Source organism: Camelus dromedarius, chromosome 34 (genome assembly GCF_036321535.1).
Source record: "Camelus dromedarius isolate mCamDro1 chromosome 34, mCamDro1.pat, whole genome shotgun sequence".
NCBI lineage: Eukaryota > Metazoa > Chordata > Mammalia > Artiodactyla > Camelidae > Camelus > Camelus dromedarius.
In genome coordinates this window covers 2,506,113-2,512,014 of record NC_087469.1, presented here as the reverse complement: position 1 = coordinate 2,512,014, position 5,902 = coordinate 2,506,113, and the positions used below count along the sequence as shown (strand labels likewise).

Sequence of the window (5,902 nt, the reverse complement as noted above, 5' to 3'; positions counted from 1 at the left end):
ACACATAAAATTATTGTGGGGCTTGAGTACAAATCTGGTGTCCGATGGACTGGGATTCAGTTTGTTTCTCTACCACTTTCTGCACTGTGGGAACTTCCGCAAGTCACTTGAGTTGCTAAGTTTCCCCATCCGGAAAAAAGGGGCTCCATCTTTCTCGTGATGTTTCTGGAAGGAGTAAACAAGTTGCATGTGTGGGTTGCTTTGTCTGAGACTGACGCATGAAACTGTTGAGTGATAGCTATCATTATTACCTGCATGATTTCTGGAATAAACACAAAATCTATACCCATGCAGTCCTACCATCAACTTTTCACACCTGTTGGGATGTTCAACGTAACCCCTAAGAGTTAACTACGACCCTTATTAGGACAGGAATGTGTTTTTCTAGAATCGAATATGCTTTAACAGGACAAACTCTAATAGTTTTGCTTTCCTACCCTGAGTATATTCAGGACAATAAATGAGAAATCTTGAGTATTGCTTCTATGGAAAGGGAGAAATTAGAAAAGTACTTTGCCAAGGTCTTCTCTTTTTTTTTTTTTTTTGGCTAGCAACACAGCCAAAAGGGAGCAAGTGCCTCCTACTCTCCAAATCTATGTTTCCTCTAGACAGTTTCTCTAAGAAATAAACCAAGGTCCTTTATCTTACCTCTGTCATACCTCTTAACTAAAGTTTGCAAAATAATATCCCCAGTGTCCTTGAATGATATGATCTTCCCTCTCACGCCAAGCACATCTCTTGAATGCAGAGAAACTGGATTCCTTTCCCAAAATTGACTCAGCAGGAGCACTGGACTCAGTTAAGCCCCACGTAGGCAAGTGTTGGGAGTTCATGCTTTGCCCTTGGGAAGAAATCTCCCACCTACATTATTAGAAGGTAATTCCTAGCTGGAAAAGCAGTATAAAGACCCAGGAGCCGAGTCTACCTCCATCTTGAGAAAAGAGGTTGGAATGAAATCGGTGCTAATGCTACAAATAAAAGTTGTTATTCAATAGAAGAAAAATCGGAGATTTAAATGACGAGTGTTATAGCTGCTGCTTGTTCTTGAAAGCGTGTTCATACAGGGCAGGTGCTGATTACAGCACGCTGTGTTTATGCAGTCCAACAGAAATAAGCTGTTGACAAAAGAAAGAGAACAGATCTCAGAAAACAAGCACCGATAATATGTTACGGCGTTTCTTCCTTTCTCTTGGTTTAACATATTTGAAAACCGCCACCCTTTACAGTAATTGACAAGACAGTGCAGGCAGTTTTGCTTTCTGGGATGTTGGATGTCATGTGTCATGACTGTGATCCATCCGTTGCGAGTTAAATTGGGCTATTGGACTTGTGGCCACACGTCTGTTCTCAGCCCAATGGTTTGTTTATTTAACCATTTTTGTTAGAGACTCTCAGCCCATCAAGAAGGAGGTTTGATTTTAAAAATTAATCTTGAGAAGAAAAGAGCAAATACAAATACAGTGTTTCTTGGTCAATTCAATTCAGTTCTCAATCAATACCGTTTTGAGATGCTGACTGTCATGAAGGTAACAGGCACTAATAAACAAGATACACGCCATCATGAAAAGGCCAACTTAATAGATCCAGCCTGTTAATTTTACGATGGATATATTTAAAACAACAGCAACAAAATAAGTCTCTTGCATCCACTGGACCTCTGCACAGGCTTTCAGTACTAGATGTTATCAAATAGCCCTACCGCATGAACATGCCAGTCAATCACAGGTAAGTTTACAAGGTGATTAATTCTCAGCTCTTCAGAAGGTCTTTGGAAACCTCTAGAAGTCAGCCTTCTCCAGTGTTTTTTTTTTTTTTTTTTTTTTTTTATTGTAAGACATTGTTTAAAATACTCTCACCCACCAATACTGAATGTTTCTTGACCCTTCCATGTCTAAAGTGTCAATTTCAATGCTGGTCTCATCATTCACTGTTTTGCTCTGAGTCCTCTATCTGACCATGCACGTCTATTCAATCTTACTTTGATTTGTGCACTTACTCAATGCTTATGCTTGGGTCAAAATGTGCCTTGCCACTCTCCATATCAAACTTGACACTTGGTGGATGGAAGGTTTGCTGAGGGTAATAAAGGTTGTTATTATTTTGTGAGCCCATTACACAGCAGACATCTCACTAAACATGTAGCATGTTATCCCACCATCATTTAATTCTTACAGAACTGTTAGGTAGGTGTTAGTACCTCCATTTTTAAAATGAAGAAATTGAGATTTTAAAATGGCAAGGTAACTTGCCCCAAGTCATAAAGGGGCAATTAGCAGGGCTCAGATTTGAGTCAAAATCTCCACATCATGAAAACTTACTTTATTTTGCTAGACTGTTTGCAGAGGTGAGGGGCTGGGTCAATTGACTCAGGTGGCTAAGACAACACTAAATGCTTAGTAAACGTTACTTTTGATGACTGTTGTAATAATAATAATAATAATAATAATAATATAATTATTATTATATTATTATTATTATAATTATTATTATTATTATAGCTAATTGATTTAATACTTATGCCAAACTTACAGAAGTAAAAAAAAAATCAGAATTATACAGCTAATAAGTGGGAAAATTTGGACTTGAACCCTAGACTGTCTAACTCTGAAACCTGTATCTTAAATTTCTATACCACAATATTCCCCTATAGCCTTAGCAATATAAATTAACATTCCTGGAAAAAAAGACTGATGGGAAGGCCAACCTGCTTCACAAATGAGCTTTATTTTTCTAAGTATTAATCATTTCTCCTCCAGGATCTGCACAGTCGTCATGGAGCCAGACCTGCACTCCCCATGACGCTGGTTTGCGCTGAGCATAAAGGCGGCTACTACTTGCTCCTGCCCTGCTGTGTCTTCATGAGGACACATCCCATTGAGGCTGGTTTCTCCACATTACATCCTCTGGGTGCTCCATTGGAACTACCAGCTGACTTATAAGTACAGAAGTTTCTCCTCATGCCATGATTTTCTCTATTCACAGACATACTTTTGGTCACATTTTTAGCCACATACTCCTTAGTCTCTGCTTGTATAATTCCTCCTCCTTATATGTGAGACACAGGAATTCCCTTCTTTTGCTCTCTGGTCCTCTTTTACGTTGGTCAGCTCACCACAGTCACATACAGACTGTCACTTGATGTTGTGAAATTTAGTCTCGGAAGAGTCGTTCAGGGGCAGTGAAAGTAGAGGTTAAAATCACCTGTCACTTTCAGTGAAAGGAGGAAACATGTTTAAAAAGACAAATGAAGTAAGCTCACCTTTAAAAAATTTTGGTATATTTTGGGGTGGGGTGAAAATGCTATACATCCACGGGCAACTATAAATTAAACTTGAGCTGTGAAATCTGACCTCTTCACATATCTGAATAAACATGTGAGAAAGAAGGATGCTTAGATCTGAATTTCATTTTTGTTTCTTCTACATCTCAAAATTTGGCAGAATTGCTGCTAAAGAGTGAAACGTCCAAAGAGGTTGCCTCAGAGAGGCAGAGAAGCAGAGTCTGTATACTCCACATAGTGAATAATCATCTCTCAAAGAATCAGATGTGTGATGTGCTGCCTAATTATAGGAAATGGCAAATTGAGATAAACACTGTAGTCACGAAAAATCCCCAGAAGATATCTGACAATGTCCCAGAAATCTGTTTCTGTTGCAAATGCTGACAATCCTTGATGTGGGGGAAACAAGAGAAGGAAATCAAGTTTTGAATCTCTTTGTAAGTCATGAAATCAAACCTAACGGACAAAAGGCTGTTCTCACTTGGGTTCTGACACCAGCTATCCAAAGGTGCTATTCTAATTATGACTAGCACTATTTGTTCCAAGGTTATTTTGTGCTTACACATGACCATATACACACATGTTCCCCTGAGAACTACAGTTAATGCATTTTCTTTCCCAAGGTACACAGCTGACATTAAGAAAGTATGTTGTGTTCCCTGCTGGAATCAAAAGGATAAGAGGGCATTGAGAATTGTGATGGAAATTTTAAATAACCTAAAGGAGTGCTTTGGAGTCTGAGGCACAAAGGTCCCTGATTAAGCACCAAATTAAGGGCATGCCCTAGACAATTGCTACTGGTAGGAAGGGTCAGGACTTCCACAGAATGGGGGGTCAGGGCAGCAGGTTAGCCTGTGAGAGCGCCAATATCTGATGACTAAAAGCAGTTCTGAGATGCAGGATCAACCTTGTTTGAACTTCAGAATTTTCTAGGGAATTTTTAAAAGCACTTATGCTTAAAATTCATCCCAGATCAATTATACCATAATTCTTTAAGTGGTACCCATATCTTTTAATAGCTCTCTAATGTGCAGCCAAAGTCATGGACTACTGGATGAAGGTCTGTTGTAAAAGGAATGAGTAGAATGCAATAATTCCTAACTCTATTTGAGATTCTGATGAAAGCTGTAGATATTCATCTCACTAGATGGTAGACAGATAGAAACAGGATTGATGAATACTAAGAAAGACCACTCATAGCCCTTGTAGGAACCGGTGAACCTCAGATTGATAACCACTAGCTAGAGTTCTAGCAAATCTAAGAGGCTCAGATGGCATAACTAATCCATCAGCCAATGTCCCTATTGTTTACTTCCTTTGTTAAAGACATTGGCCTGGAAAACTTTGGAGCAGGGTTGCAAAATCATATCTAGCAGATCTTTTAAGAGTTCACAATCTAATATGGGCCATAGGACAGGCATAGAAATACTTCACTACAAGGAAGTGAAAAGCACCCAGATGGTTTGCACAGATTAGATCTGCTCCAGTAGTTTAAAAGAGCAAGCAATTTCTTCCATCTGGGAAAAATGAGGGAGAGTTCCATCCAGAAGGTGGAATGATCATCTCAGAAGGGAAGTGTCAAATGCACTGGAGTTGGGTACAGACTTCCCACTCTGTAAAGACCCTCCTCAGAAAAGGCCTGCTGACTCAAGGTGGGAAAAAGGTCTGGCACAGTTACCATTCTGTGCCTTCCAGACAAATCTAGTGTGCATGATTTTTATTATTTGCACATCCTTCCTCACCTTATGCCACCCCCAAATAAACAAAAATGCATGATTGTCTCATTCTGAGCAGTATTAAAAATAAAGTGATAACTAGTCCTGATGGAAACTTTTTATTTTTCCATCCTGAGTCTGCACGTCTTCAAGCAGAGCCTGGATCTGAGAGTTCACGCATAGTATGCCACATTCGTATCAGGTGGAATCATTGCCCCCTCTCTCTTACAGTCTAACACTAATAGGTATGAAGTCTGGACGATACTTCTAAATGTGGCTCATGTTTTTCACCAAGGTTCCTGAAGAAATGAACTTGTACTACCATTTTGTGCATTTAAATGCATTTGCATTTTATTCAAGGGAAATGAGTTTTCTGTTTTAATTTCATCTCAGTTCCATTTAATTAAAGTCTAGCTCATTTTGTCATTGAATACTTTCTTAAGTGCTGGAGTTTTGCTAAATTACTCAATGTGAATTTGAAATTCAGACAAGATTTTTCAGGCTATGAATAAATTTGCTTCTGCTGCTGATTCTAGAATCTGTAGGTTCCCCTCTCCACCCTTAAGTTAATATAATGCTGTGTGTTTCTCAAGGTACATTTTTCATACATTATTTCACATGATTTTTTTGTAATGACTCTATGAGGCAGGCAAATCAAGTTCATTATCTGTATTTTACGAAAAGAAAACTGAGTTTCAGAGAGCCGCCTGCGATCACACAGCCCGTTAGCCACTGAATTAGAAATGGAGCTAGATCTCCTGTTTATTAGTCAAGTGCATTTTAAATGTACTGTCCTCTTCTCCCGCATCCATGCATCCATTTTGTCAAGGAAAATATGCAATTTTATCCTTTCTCAAGGCCAAAAAAAGATCTTACAATTTGGTTGGCATATGCATTAGGAGATTAA

At 38.9% G+C, this 5,902-nt stretch overlaps 1 long non-coding RNA gene across 1 annotated transcript; it reads left to right on the top strand.

Annotated features, from left to right (window-relative positions):
* Positions 1–560: 560 nt before the first annotated feature.
* On the top strand, positions 561–3,385 carry LOC135319902 (uncharacterized). The gene is made up of 2 exons (XR_010378891.1): positions 561–1,725; positions 2,757–3,385. It is a non-coding gene; the product is annotated as an uncharacterized LOC135319902 (long non-coding RNA).
* Positions 3,386–5,902: the final 2,517 nt, after the last annotated feature.